General features: G+C 45.4%; 1 protein-coding gene across 3 annotated transcripts in view; it reads right to left on the bottom strand.

The window, feature by feature from the left end:
• ACKR3 (atypical chemokine receptor 3) overlaps window positions 1–12,733 on the bottom strand; it is a 78,348-nt gene extending 65,615 nt beyond the window's left edge. For 2 of the 3 annotated variants that reach the window (XR_002439508.1, XM_021399514.1), the window contains exon 1: window positions 12,600–12,733. The gene's annotated coding sequence lies outside the window, so the exon portion shown is untranslated. The remainder of the gene's footprint in view (window positions 1–12,599) is intronic. The other variant, XM_021399516.1, reaches the window with a different exon arrangement.

The following is a 15,704-nucleotide window of genomic DNA, read 5'->3' as shown; positions in this document are numbered from 1 at the left end:
GCAGTACTGAAAGCCAAAACATGGCTCGGCTCAACAGAATACAAGTGATGCATGTCCCAGCCACCCAAGTCTAGATGTAGACAAAAGCACTTATTGCCAATTGTAAGGCTGTACAGTTTTCAAATAAAACTGACTGTGTCTGCTGAGAATTACAGATGGCTCATCAAACCTCACACGGTAAAAACATGCTTTTGTAGCTGGGAGTCTCACCAGTAGCAGCTGGAGTTGGTAGAGACCATCCTATCTACAACACCCTTCTGCTTCTCAGAGTAGCAACACCTTTCAGCTGTATCTATTAACCAGGGCATGTAAGCACTGATGGTAATTGCTCTTCACAGGTTTTCCTCATCTGCCTGTGGTGTTTTGTTGTTGTTTTTTTTTGAACCAGTTCACAAGAGCAGCTGACTTTAGAGCACGAGCCAGAATGCAAAGGGAGATGATAGTGGGGATCCCAGAAAGAGGATTCAGAAAGCAAGGTTACCATGTCTATAACCTTTTCAGGAGCTTCAACTGCTCACACCTGTCACATAGGCTGTGGAAACCTTCAGGCTTATCATTTCTATCTACTTTTTTCCTTCACACAGTGATGAAAGGACTTCCACATGAGCCTGGTACATGTCTGCGCCATCTGCAAAGATCCTCATTCTGGGGTATTTACAATGTTTTATTGCACTTGCTGAAAAACATGAGAAGAAATAAATTATGAAGCATCTCAAGTGGTCATGCATTCCCAGGAAGCACTTAAGATACTTAGAAGAATAATTTACAACCATATTATAAAAACCTTTGTTCTTTAAAGCAATGCTGATACTGTAGAAAAATATATAAATCAATGCTGTAGAGGGCTTTAAAATTGTTGTTATTTAAAGTTTATGAGGGGGCTATGATGGTCAGGTTAAATGTGGGGGCTAAAATCCTACAAACCAGTCTTCTGTGGGCTTTTGGTTGTCAAATCAAACTGAAATAGCTTAAAAAAAGGTTTAGAAGATGGAGGTGCACCCTGAGAAACTGTACCTGCTCTGGCAGACACAAAGCCACCTGAACTACTCAGGAGCAGGAAAGCTTTAATGCACACAGGGCTGTAGCTCCTGATGGCAGGGAGATATCAGCAGCTGCCCAGCCCATCATGCCCAGCCATCCTTTGGAGGATATCATTTGGGAAACAAAAACCTGTACCACACATGGCAACAAGTGGAGCCAGGGTGCCGTGACATTATACTGGGGACAAAGCTAAGAAAGAAAGGTTACATTGGTGGTCCCAACATGAAGGTAGGAAGTGCAGCCTTGGTTGATCCCAGAATCCAAAGCACTGAAGAGGAGAGAGTAACACCATACCTCTAGGTTACCAGCGTGGATCTGGCTAGTGTCAGGGAGTGCTTGGGGAGCTCAGACCACAGTCACTCCTCTGCCCATAGCTATTTGCAGTAGCCCTGTGTGGCCGAGCTGACAACATCAGCTTGGTGTCAGACCAACGCCTTTTACGAGCGCTGCCTCCGCTCTCAAGCAGTGATAACTTGATACTACAGAGCATTCCTTTATCATGAGGATGTTATAAAAATAGAGTTGAGTCACAAAGAAAATGTGCCTTTAAGTGAGCCGTTTTAATATTGATCAACCCAAGGAATTTGTGTTAGTAATGGATGAAAAAAAAAGCTCTAAGCATATAGGACAGGATCACTGTTGCTCAGTTCTTTGGATCTCTTTGTTGCCCTATCAAGTCACCACACCGACCCGCTGGGCTCAAGCCTCTCGATGCTGGAGGCTGGCTCCAACCGCTTTCCCTTGCTGTCTAAGAAATTATCACAGGAGACTTCATGCAATTAGGCCTTAAAAATGGGGATGTCAGTCCTCCAGAGGAACTAAGCCTGCTTCATGAAAGATCCCTCAAGCCTTTGCTTTCGCTGCAAAAGGAAGGTGTTTTTTACCCTGAGGATTTATATCAAAGTGAGACACTAGCAAAAACACGGCAAGCCACTGTAGTTTTTACCTCTTTGTAGCTTCTCAAGGTGAATGTCAGTGGAAAAATCTCAGAGGTGATGAGGCACAGAGATGGCCATCTAAAGTTACATGCGTACCTTGGAACAGAAAAAACCCACCCCGAAGTTTTTAGTAAAGACAAACCTGGTCTCTCTCAGCAACAGGACTCCATTTAGAAATCAGCAATGGAAGCATAATAACCTGCACAAAGCCAGCAATCTCACACCCCACAATCTCTCCCACAGACTGAAGCTTCTCTCACAACCTGTTGCCTTTTTTACAGTCTGACTGAACAGAACCCATCCCAGGGCTGCTATACCTTTCCCAGTCAGCGCTTGCACTTCTGTGGGCCAGCCGGGTGAAGGAGCTTGTAAGGCGATGTTTCTCACAGACTGTGGATAGCTCCAGCCCCTGATGGGATTCGAGGTACTCTCTGCAAACTGCTGATCCCGCACACAAGAAATAACAGAGGGAGGATGTACAGGGATAATATTTGTATTGAATGTATGTTTTTTCAAGAGTACTTGAAAACCAGCTGTGTAAGCAAAGCGAACAAGGATGATGATCGCTGGTGAAGCCCAGCTCTGCACGTCAGCTCGGGAATAAGGTGGATGGTGCACACGGAAATGTAAGGTTCTAGATGGTGTTCTCATTTTTCCTGCTTCTTCGATTTCTGAACCTCTCTGATCTGTGCAATCTCTCAGCTTAGCTCCTTTCAGAACACATATGGGCAACCCTGAAATAAAAAGACTGTAGTGACATGACTGCTTTAAACCTACTGAACCCAGGCTGCTTCCTCTGGCACTTTCAATCTTTCTGGACATAAACTAGCACCCAAGGAACTTGTGTGATGCAGCCACATCTCACACAACCTCATGGAAACCATGAGGCTGACAAGATCATTGATAGGAGACACCAATTCTCACTTCACCGCTCCCTTAACATATCCCTCTGAAGAGCCTAAGGCCTATTGCTTGGCCAAAACCTATCCTGCATTCACTCCAGCCATGAAAAGCAACAAAAGTTGGACAAAGAAGAATCAAAGTTTTCCACAAGATCCAGCCTTGTAAAGCCTTCAAAAGCTACAGCTGACATATCCGTTAGATAGATCCAAGCTATTCTTAAAAAGGCACCCCAATGGAAAATAGCTCCATCTATAGAAAAAAAACTAAATGGTGTTGTGGGAGTACAGCCCATCCAAAATACATGTACTGCACAAGCCATTTCTGCAATGGCCAGTGACAGAGAGTATCCATCATTCCTCCAGTTACACGAGCATTCCAGAAGATGTGGTCTAATTTCTCCTTTTTGCTCCTGGAGATGGCATTTATCGTGAATAGAAAACAGAGCAGCAGACAGGGGGGAAAAAAAAAGGAGAAAAAAAAAGATCGACAGAGTCCATTCAAAGTTAACTACTTTTATTGCTTCCATTTCTCTGCCAGTTTCTCATGGATTACTGTTGTTTCCATTCTCTGAAGACACCCCCACTTTTCCTTTCCTCTCCCCAGACAACAGGCACTACCTTGCATTATGGCCCCACACTCACTCTGATGCCTTCTCCATTTATGAATCCATCCTTAAAGCTCACTTCTGCTAAGCTGCACGCTAGCAGCTCCCACTGATGCACTTGGGCAATGCCTTCTGCCATTTCCCACTGCCTCCCAGCACTTCCCTTAGAAACTCAAAGTATAACCAGGATCTCCTGGTATGGCTAGGAACACATCATGGGTGACCACCACATTCCCATGGGATCACAGCACAGACGAGAGTTAGATCAACTTTGTCTCAGTAACATTTGCAGCTTTTCTCTCAGGCTTCAGGCAGCAGTAAGAGAAAAGGCCAATACACAGTTGAGTGCCAATATCACAACCTCATAAATCATTCTGCATGGAGAGAAATATAAAACTACTGTGTACAGTGGTGTCGTTGGCTCAGTAGAGAGAGATTGACACTGTAGGAAACCGTGGGCTTTGAGCACCCAGGAACAACAGAGCAGTTGGAACCTCCTGGGGTCACCAGCTCACTGAGACATTTCCCACTTAAAGTGGGAAACTGTTCCTGTGTTGAGAACCAGGACCTCTCTTCAACGCACAAAGCAGTTTCTTAGACAGTGTCTAGTTCTGGTTTCAAATAGCCCAGAAGTATCACAATGATGAAGACCTTTCTGTTCCTTCCTCTATGGAAGAATAAGTTCTTATCTCTTCTGTCCTTCCAGAAAAGACCCAAAATTGGAGCGGATTCCATTAAACGAGCTGTTTCAATGCTGCTGCTTGAGAAGCTGAGAGGCTGAACCTACTATCCTCAATCACAGAGAACTTGCTGAAGTCATGGGAGGAAGCTGGGACAGGACAGAGCATGAATTAAAACCACAGCAGTTCATAGAACCATAGAATCATTTGAGGAACATTTAAAGGTCAGTTCTCCAGTTCCGCTGGAAACCAGCCCATTACTGCTATTTACACCAGCACAATCCATTTGTAGAGCTACCTGTGTCTTGCAATGACTCCACTGAAGAGAATAAAAGTCACCAAAAACTGAATGCCTGTCAGTTGGAATGAATATATGTTCATTTCTCCCCAAATTCTGCATTCCGGAGGAAGCACAGTCACAACAAAACTTACAGATAAAAACCATATTTAGCTTTATGCAGGACTAAACGGACCTCCCGTGACTGATCCAATGCAGGACCTATGCGGGACCTCCCGTGACTGATCCAAAAAATACCTGCAACATTTTCATTCCATTTTCAGCCAGGATACGAAATGTCAATGATAAAGAGCATATCAACCCTTGTAAAACCACCACTCTTTCTGGCCTCACCAACAAGCTGAAATTGTCAAAAAAAAAAAAAAGAGAGAAATTGATTTGTGGCTGAACTACAATTGAATTGTAGATCTCCCTTCACTTCCAGAGCTTTATCGTGTAGATTTTATTTGACGAAATCAATTATACAATGCACTGGAGAAAAGTCAGTGAATTAGCTTTGCTTATGCTACTGCCTGTCACTTTGGAGTGGCAGAGAAGATGGGGAAAGGTGCTGTATTTAGTGTGATTTGTTTAGGCAGGGACATGCTTTAGTATTCTGGGACAAATCTGCTTGCCTCTCTCTGACAGGGTAAGCCCTTATTTCCCTACAGTTTTTGAGTATAGCACGTGTTATGCAGAAGGGCAGACTCAATAACCAAGGCATTCTCAAGCACCTCTGACACCAAAATGATGCCAATTCCCCTTGTCACCACCCCAACAGAGTAGTGGCTTCAGGTGGGAGATCACTGCAAGAGGGTTTCCACGTGTGAGAGCCTAGGGCAGAGCTCCTGGCCGTCATCACCCATGGCACTGGTAGAAGATTTCAGAGCACAGGACATCCACTTCTACAAAATGATGCAGCACTACACACTAGGAAAGGGCATGGTGGTGATGGGTTGTCAATTGGACTAGATGATATTAGAAGTCTTTGCCAACCAGACTGATTCTGTGTTTACTGTGAAGTGATCACCTCTGTGCAGGAGGACAGAGAGCCTTACAGTACTCCTCCAACACTAGGTAAATCAAGGCAAAGCCCAAAGGCTTCACTCAATTTCAGAAGGGGACAATTTTCTGCTAACGACCCTTGCTGCAAGGCACTTCAGCACTGGCACCAAAGACAGATGCTAGCTCCTCTGTAAACCCCATCACCCAGAGACTTCTGAGTCTCTCATCTAGCAAACATGTTGGAACCTCAAAAAACTGTCTGATGCCACTGAAACAAAACACGGTGCTTGGTAAAGTGATAGCCACCACGTGTAGCATACTGCAGAATCACGCTGGTGACTAAGTCCCTGGCACTAAACCTGTAAGAGAGCCTGGGTGTTCCATGCTCAGCTGACTGGAACACACACCTGGAAATCTTTCTAAAAAAGAAGTGAAATTGCTTGAGAGCGTCTCATCGCCAGTTGAGTTTTTTGAAGCTTCCTGCAGCACTTGATAAAGGAGTACATTTCCAGAAAAAGAGAAACAAATGAGCAAAGTCAAAACCAAGGTTTTGTTTGCTTTAGCAAATGAACCAACCCCCAGAAGTGAAATCTTATTCTGCGCTTCAGACAGGCTGGATTCCTGTCTTCACCTTGCTCCCAGCCTTTCCTCCACCAAGGCTGGCCTCTGCCTGTCTCCAGAGGATCCCCTCCCAGCCACATGAAAGGATTATCATGCTATTTGATGGCCCCAGCCTTTAACACAGCCTAAAATCTGACCCTTCCTGCTTGGTTGGAGCTCCGGCTGCCCAACTTCAAGTCTCTGACACAGAACTCAAACTTACCACAAAGAGACTTGGAAGCATAGGAACTTAGGTTTTTTCATAAGTGGGGATTTATTTAATCTTAAACTCAACAGCAGATTTGTGCTGTACTTAAAGTAAACACTTCCTGTTAACGAAGGAAGCATGGGATTTGTTCATACAAATAAACACACAAATCATTTAAAAGCTACAGTCTTTAGCTTTCTTAGCCTAATAAATGGTATGCCTACCCATTTTCACACATGGAAATGCACTACACTGCAAAAGATTGTTCCAGAGCCATGCAGCCTTTTTCTCCAGCTTCACAGAAATCATGCTGAGTTCATACTTCCCTGAGTGCTGAAGCGAGATGCACTGGGGAGGTCCCTATAGCATGGTCCAATTGCATGGCACCGTCTGGTCACTGCACCAAGAAAGTTCGCATCTATCCATAGCATACTGCTGGGGTACGTGTAAGTGGTGAATGTGACAGACCAAGCAGAGTGTAGAGAGCAACACTGAGAAGGCAGCAGAGATTAAAAAAATGAATTTTAAAAAATAATAATTAGGAAAAAAAAAAAGCTTCCTGACCAGGCTCCCAGCTGCTACCAAACACTAGCACCAGCTGGTTGCTAGTGGATATAGACCATATGAAAATGAGAGGTCTGGTTTCTGTACTTCACAGTAAGAACAAATGGACTAACTTCCCTAAATGCAATCACCAAAGCTGTCTTCAGAGAGAGCGCTTGCAAGGCAAGGTGGCCTTTCTTTCAGCACACCAGCAAAGGATACTTGCTTATCACCAGCACTTCTGAGCTCACCAAAGGAAAAACGTGACACTGCATAGTGCCAAAGCACTGCAGCTGAAAGCAAGGGCTGCTGGACACAGACAGGGAACGGGTGCTCACATTTCTCCAAGCAACTAGCATGACAGCAGAAAGCAATACAAGCCCAAACAGATTGCAGTTCCTGTGTCTGGATCCATTCGCAAGTATTTTTCATCTCCTGTTGCCACAGTTGCACGTTTTACCCCCCCAGACCTCCCCACCATCTCCTTTTACCAACAGCATTTCTCCCTGACCTTTCTGTTATCCTTTTCCCCCCACCTATATTTATGGATGCCAACTGTTAAACACAATCTTAGCCAGATCTCCCTCACATATCCATACCATAAAAAAACCTCCCCGAGCTAACCAGGCACATTAGACATGCTTGGATTAGCAAGCAAATGAAAACAGGCCACAGGAAAGGAGGGGGCTGAAGGAAAAAGCTGGAGATGCAATGCTAATCAATCACATCAAGTCACATTTAATAGGAATTCAGGAATTTTATTTGGTATGAAAAGATTTGGAAAGTTTTGATAAAGTTATGAAAATTCCTGTAAAAATAAAAAGCTCTTTCCAAAACAAGTTTACTTCCCCCACTGCCAGTTCTAACACAATTACCAGGAAACATTCCAGCGCTAATACAAGCAAGCCTCTTTTCCACTTCATAAAAATGGCCGAAAGTCAGAAAATAATACAGAATCATAGGATCATTTAGGATGGAAAAGACCTTCACGATCCTCAAGCTCAGCCATCACCCTGACCTAGCTCATTGCATTCCTCTTCTAATATCTCTCAGTGCCCTTTTGAGCTTGAGGATCTCAGGAGACGGAACAGAGGTGAAGAGAATGCTGACAGCCCCATTTTAAGGTTGAGTAAATCGAGGCATTGAAGAGTTTCTGTGATTTACCCAAGCAGAACCATAATCTTAACTCATTTGCATGTGAAATACTGTCTCCCATATTAACCTCACCAGCTGACTCATTAAAATGGAAGCTCAGGGCAGAGGGTGGGAACTGTCATTTAGAATATGTATTTATATTTCCTAACACAAGTGGTTGTAAACCTATTTCTAGTATTCATTATGCCCATTTGATTTTTTTTTCCCTAAACGCTGACGTAGTTTGTTATTTTTTCACTGCTAGTGTTCTTAATAGCTCCTCTTATCAATGCACCCCTTCAGCAGAACATGAGCTACAGGAGTAAAAACATCAGCTGATAGAGCTGTGATCCTGAAGGCACAGGCTGGGCTCTTACAGTGACTCAAACTAGGGTCAAAAAAATGAGCCTTGGCTCTTCAGAGGCTAACTGGGAAATGTGGAAGATTTGCTTCCCAGGACAGAACATTTGCTTCTCAACAGATAAACTAGAAGGGTCTTTTATGTTAGTGTGACTTTCTAACAGCTGTTCCTGCACTCTAGATCTGATAACATTGTCATACTGTGGTCTTCAAAGCAATACAGAAAGAAACAATGTAAAGCAACCATCTTTAAAATAGCTCTGCAGATTATAACCCCTGGGAGAAGACACTCAAGAAATATTAAAAGTCAGATCTAAATCCACATGTATAATGAAATGCACTGTTACAGATGAAACTCCCTCCTTAACGTACTGGACTGAATTCAACCCTGCTCAAACCACCCAGCAGACAAACCTGGCCCAACCACGGCTCAAAACTCCAGTCTTAATGAAAGCTTGTCCATGGTTTGAACCCAGCAACAATTAACCTTGACAGGGGGAGATAAGATTCAAGTTTCAAAGAAGAGAGAGTTTACAGGATTTCTGTATGCTTTCATGAGGCTTTGATTATTATTTTAATGAAGTCGTTTGTGAGTTAATTTCCGTTTTTGGGGGTGTGTTTTTTTGCTTAATAGTCACACTGAAAAGATAAAAGCCTTTGGACTCATGGCAAAAGCCAAAGAATGGACAAAGTCCAACCTACCTCCACCCAACAGCACTCATCTCATACACTTCCAAAAAAGGAGGAAATCAGACAAATAGAGGCAGTGGATAGTTTAGGACTGACTTGTCTCAGACTTTTTGGAAAAGGGAGAAAAACTCATTAGGATATAAGGAAAGCCAAAAGTTGTTACAAGAACACTCTTTCAGTGGACTGAAAATAAGAACCCAACAGATCTTTACATACTTCTCAGCAGGAAGTCTACAGTCATCCATGACATTGCTGATAGTCCTTCATGCTTGGCAAGGTTCCCATTCAATCACATGAAGCTCATCCATCAAGGTGTAACTTGGAGGAAGAAGCCTGAATGCCTGTGTTTGAGTTACAGCTGGGCAGAGGGTCTTCACTCCCAAGCTTCAGCATAGCTCCAGCTGACAGCAGCTGTGGGTGCATCTCTTCTGCAGATGGTCCAACTGCATATAGTTCAAGCTAACTTTAACTAGCAGAGTTACTGCTGACAGCAGCAGCTGGAGAGCTCAGCATGCGTGCTAAAACCCTCCCAAGAGGCTAAGCAAGTAGCTGGGCCATTTGCCCAAGGGGCTGCACTTTTAATGGTACCAAAGTAACTTTAGTTAAAGCCAGCTCTCCTCACATCTCTGTTGAGCACAAAGCCACCGCAGCTCCTGTGTTATAGAAGAATCCTGCATTGCTTGTTCTCAGCAGCTGACGTTCTGATCTTGCTGATGCCTTCAGCAGAGCTCTATCTGGGCCAGGAGTTTGCTCAGCACCTCAGACCCTCCTTGAAAAGGAAACAGTGATATTCATTCCTCCTTAAGGGCCATTAATAAGAGACATTCTGTAGTCACCCAGGTGGAAGCTCTGAAGCCTCCACCGGAGCTGTTCCAGACAAAGCGGCCACTGATGGTCTTCAAATAAGAGAGGAGGACCAAAGACAGGGACTGACCTGGAAAAATCAGCTGGGGAAGGAGATGTAGGGGGGAAGTGGGAGAGAGCAAGCATGTTGGAAGTGTTTCCATTTTCTTCCCCATGTCCATCAGATGGCAAATTAGCAGTGGCATAAGAGTTCACAGGTGCTCTCACTGCTGAGAAATGTCACATACTAGGACCTGGCATCCACAGTGCCAGAAAATGTGACGTCAGCAAAAGAGGAAAGCAAGCCTCAGTGTAATGCATATCTATATACACACACTTATATCCCCTTGGTATTTTCTTGGCTGTACTTTCAACCACTGCTTTGCATTCACACAGCACGTACTGAAATCAGTCATGAAGTTAAACATGCAGACTTTCCTTCCTGAGTCCTACAGATAATTTGGAGGACACTTGGCTGGAGTCAAGGAGAGCAGAGGGATAAATATAGAGGAATCTGAAAGAGACACATTTGTTGCCATGAAGTCACCTTAAGAGCCCATAACAGCTATAGCAGCAATGAAAAGAAGGCCTGGGCTGAGCTGCTCTTCCCTAACACACTCCTCCATGTTAAGATGATGCTGCCAGGCTGCTTCGCTGCCGAATGATCCCCCCCAGTCCACCACCACACCTCTCTACAGAAGCCCTCAAAGAGGCAACTCACCACCTTTAGGTAAAGCTCAGTGCCCCAGTCTTTCCAGTACCTCCAGAATGGCTCTTCAAGGCTTTTTCCTGTACTTTTATGTAAATATTATGGCATGTTGGCATGCTGCCGGCACCCTCCATTCTCTGCTTAAAACTCCCACAGCTTTCTGGCCTCATACCAGGAGCCACCGCTTGCTCTGATGGCAACATCAGGCCAGAACATGGGAAGCTCATCCTGAGGGCTGTACAGAGCCCAGGACTGTTACACAGCTTTTAAGCCAAATTGCTGAGACCACTAGCCAACGTCAAAGCACAGCCTAAATATCATTCCTACCAGGATCTACTGCTGTGGTTTAAATCATGTGCCACGGCTAATTGGGGGAAGAGGAGGGATGCACCCTGCCCAGCTCTGCAGAAAGGATGCACCTACAGACAGGGCTCAGCCTCCTTCGCAGAGTCCAAAACAGCACCAAAACCACAGCTGGATCACGTCTTACTTCAGATTTTCCATCACTAGATCATAGGACAAAGGCACAGTAATAATTGGCAGTCCGGCTTGCCCCAGATTTTTTGAACTACTACAAGTGCTTCAGAAAAAATCCTCCCACTGTAGCTGAAGAGCCAGGTTTTAATATTGCGTACATCACATTCTGGCTCATAGCAGGTCACCGGCCTTGACAGAACTTGGTTAGAGGGGAAAAGCCTTTCTAGTGGCCCAGAAGCTTCTAAGAATGAAAAAGGAAAATCACAGTTCCCTAGAAACAAGACATACTGAAATACTGCAAATAGTGCCCAGTCGATAAATAAGCCATGAGCAGACTTGATTTTTATGAATTCGTAATAGCTTAGTGCAGCCCTAAAAAATAACTTCTGGGGCCAATCCAGGACCACTCAAACATACCACAGCTTGTAAAAACCTGTGCAGCAGTGCTCAGATCTGCTGCTGAGCACGGGATGATTCAGCCTGTCACATCCTCCTCTTTACAGCTTTAAAGCACCATCTGAGCACAGCTTTTCCCATTGCCTGATCCTCTCAAATCCTTGACCTGGTAACATCACATCTGCTAGGTATAAGGCTCCCTTCCTTGCTTTTTCTCAGATGCAGGCTTGTGTGAGCCCAGCACATTCCCTCATGCCGTGCAATACGGTGTTGTGTCTGCAAGAGCTGGAAGCTGTCAGGCTGTAACTCAAACAAATCAGATCCAATCACCTTATCAGAAAGGGTGATGAAATCAGCAGAACTGAGAGGCTATGAAAGCACAGGCAGGAGTCCTGTTTGGGAATGGGTACAGAAAGCTGACACCTCTGACAAGCTGCTTGTAGGTAGAGATCCTGCGCTGCAGAGGACATCTGGGTGTCCCTGAAGATCACAATGAGGCACTGCTGAAGATCAGTGTCTGGGCAGGCTCTCTGCCAGTTTTTGCAGATCTAAAGAAACGTTATGTCCAAAGAAAGCTAGAACACAAAGAACAGTAATTTCCAGCTCCTAAATTTTGGACAAAGTGGTCACAAAACCATTGTGAATCGCCTAAAACCACGAGCCAGATGTTGAACAGGTACAGTGATGTCCAAACAACACACAAATCCAGATCCAGATAGCACAGACTCCACTGCAACAGCAGGCTGATTTTATTAGCACCCCTCCTTAGCCTAGAACTGAACCCTTGCAGAGGCACGAGGACTGGAGATGAGGGTTCTCTGCCAGCTGGACCCCACTATAGAGGGCAATACAGTCCTGGCTGTTCAGAGAAGTACAGCTGGGCAGTAAACTGCAATCCTACATGCAGGTAGCAGCTAAAGGGGGCTCATGCTTGTGCTATCTGGAAGAAAAGCCCAATTTTCCCTCTGGCAATAGCACAGATGCACGTATCCCCACTGATCAAGTCAATCCCAGCCCCAGGTCCCAAATCAGCCAGCTTGGCAGCATTGTACCCCAGCAGGAATAGTCCTTGTCTTGCTCATCACTAGAGTCACGATGAGTAGGGGATTTTTCTGGCTAAGGCCAGCCCCAGAGGAACCACCTGGAGTCCTTGGCCAGGCCAAGGAGAACCACTGCCCTGGCATGACTCACCTTCTCATTGCAGAGAAGCCTGGGAAGCACTTCGGGGAAGAGCACTATGCAGGATGAGGAGCGCCCAGATGGAGAGCCAACTTCCTGAAGCACGCCCCGTAACTGCCTGTTAGTCAGGACAGCTGCCAAACCCTGACCTCCCTCCAGCAAGCGTGACGCAAAACCAAGCCCCACTTACTGATCTTGACACACATCACACAGCGATGGAAAAATAGGGGTTGGAAAAGACCTCGGGAGGCCACCTCACCCAGCTCTGTGCTGCGAGGAAGAGTCAGCACTGTATTATCTCTGTCAGGCACCTGTCTAACCTATTCTGAAAGGCCTCTGCTGATAAAAGCCATATACGCTAGGTCTTTGCTATTTATATCATAATTTTGGGCACTACGTGAAGAATGGAAGGCACAGAGGGGTGCAGCTCCATAATAGCTGAACTTTGCATTAGAGAAATGCTGCTGAAGCAGGGGGAAGCTGCTGAATAGATAAGTATCTCTCCGCCACGTGTCAGTGCAAAACGTAAGGGCAGGACCACATGCAAGGCAAGAAGGGCGGGAGAGCGGCGGCCAGGCCACCTGGCAGGGCTGTGACATCTGGCAGAGCTGGCAGGGCCACTCCTGCACTGTGCAATGCACAAGTACAGCCCCCAGTGCTTGCTCCTGCAGCCCCTGCCTCTCACAGAAGCTGCTCTGACATTGTTCTCAGGGATTAATAAACAGATAAATAAAAAATAAAGCTGTGTTCTCAGCTGTGTGGGAGGGCATGTTTCAGCAGGATGGCGGTCTGGATGTATTGACCCAAACACACACTTTTTTATAGAAAATGAACAGTGGAAGCGCTTCGCACAAAATCCCATTAGCAAATAACAGGATTTCTGGGAGCACCATCTGTGCACCACATTGAACACTCACCCCAGAGTGCAGAGATTAAAGCACGATGCATATAGAAACCGAGACAAAAGAGTGTACAACAATGTTCCAAGGCAAGAAGAGCCTCTTGGAAGGTGGGGCAGAAGCCAGAAGAGACCTTTTCCTCCCCATCCTCATCATACCCCATACCCTATTCTTCTCACACCTGCAGTGTTTCCTGATGCATTTCTCATCCCTTCTGTCCCCACCATTAAGCCTCACGATGCTGTAACTAACGGACAAAAAGTTTTGTCATGAATGAGAATCAGCTGGTGAATCAAAACCATTTGGTACAAGGCAGCATAGAGGCCTAACACTGAAACAAGCTGGATTTTTTTTTCCGCTCTCAGGTGTTTTTCCAGCGTGTTTCCCATAATTTTTAAGCCAACACGTTACCTGAAAAAGGTTTTGCCTCATCTCTGAGCTTCTTAAGCTCTGCATCAACAGGGGGGGCCCGAGAAGAAGACCAGGAAAGCCACACGGGTAAAGCTGGAACAAAGCAAAGGAGGATTTGGCCTGAGCAAGTTCTGGAGAACAACACAAACACAACTTGGCAATTCAGCAGCTTGAAGTAGCAACCTTCAGTGACTCTGAAGCACCCCTTTTCCTTTGCACTTCCAAATGCCTCTTTGTCTGCCATCCCAAGGGCTCTTCAACAGCCTCCTCCAAAACAGCTTACAGCAATTACTGCAATTAATTGATTTGCATATCCCCAAAGCCCCGTCATTAGTGCAACACAGCCAAGCGTGTTAGTGTTTAATAATATCAATCAACGTTTATTTGTAACATCCCGTCCCAGCAGACCTAAATATAGAGACAAGCATTCACGCGAAAACAAAAAGGAAAAAAGAAAAACAAAACCCAGCAGCTAAACAAAAGAATTAATTTAGAGCAGAATTAGGATCATAGAAACAAGAGAAAGGGCATGGTCAGATATGCATGCTCTCCTAACCTGCCTACTCTCAGTCATTTAGCCAGCTGTAACTAAATAAACTGATTTTTTTTCTTGCAATAAATACCCAGCCAGCCACAATGAGCATACGCACAGCAGAGCAGGAAAGGCAAGAGACAATTTCCACACAGTCATTGGCCCTGCTTCAGGAAAGCACTTCAGCAAAAGCTTGAGATGGTCTCCGTTTAGGACAAGACTCAAGCACATCTGAAATTTAAGAATGTGGAAACACAAGGCTGTAAAAAAAAACAGCCCCACGACAGCCATCATGTGGAACAGATCAGCAGTCCACAATGTAACAATGTCCCTGGAACAGGGCTGCTAAGGGCAGAAAACACAAGCACACTCCCTGTACAACTGAGGCCAAACAGGGACTCCCTTTTTCCCCACTTTTTGTCAGCTGTGGAGCTGCTCTAAATTTTTGATTAAGGCTTGTACTGACAGGAATTTCTGCAGGAGGGAAGGGAAGGGGGAAAGTGCAGAATGCCTTTAGTTTCCAGTTTTCCAGGCGTTTTTAGCAATACAAGCCGCACCTCTTAGGGACCATATGCTCCTCGCTAATCTCTGGGTTCAGAGCCAAAGCCCATGTGCTTGACGTGGGGTGTCCTTCAGGACACAAGCTGTCTTTTTGTGCTCAGACTTCACAGTGCCTCGCATTGCCCAGAGGCAGTGTCTGAATGGAAACAGTGGGCAAAAACCCAAGACAACAGGAAAATTAGTGTATTTGGGGAGTTCTGGATCAGGGCTCTCTTCTTAGCAGCACTGAGGGATATGGTTCTGTGAGGTGATGGGTTGATGGTTGGACTAGATGGTCTCAGTGGTCTTTTTCAGCCTGAATGACTCTATGATTCTTACCTAGCTGAACCCCTATCAGAACCAGGGGGAGATGAAGGGCTGGGCAAGGTAGCCCCAGCCCCTCATGTCCAGCTATGGGACTTGTCACACTATCCAAGTCATTCAGGACCTGATGGAGTCCAAGACCTGGACCGAAAGATGAACATGCTTTACCAGTGCATTTTAAACAGCTCAGAACTGAACTAATTGCTGCTGTATTTGCTGGTGGAAGTGCAGTGGGGCTGAACACCCTAAAGCTCCCATTAAGCTGCCTTTGGTGCAGCTCTGCCTCCTCTTGCCCTCCTTGCAGGGAAGCATCCCAGGTGCAAAGATCTCTACACTTAATATTAGAATAAATCAGCCCATAGCATCATGTCAGCCAGGAAGCAGTTGACCTGCCCAACCAAAACACATCTT

Source organism: Numida meleagris, chromosome 5 (assembly GCF_002078875.1).
Source record: "Numida meleagris isolate 19003 breed g44 Domestic line chromosome 5, NumMel1.0, whole genome shotgun sequence".
Lineage (NCBI taxonomy): Eukaryota > Metazoa > Chordata > Aves > Galliformes > Numididae > Numida > Numida meleagris.
Note: the sequence above shows the minus strand (reverse complement) of the source record. Positions and strands in the feature narration are given on the sequence as shown.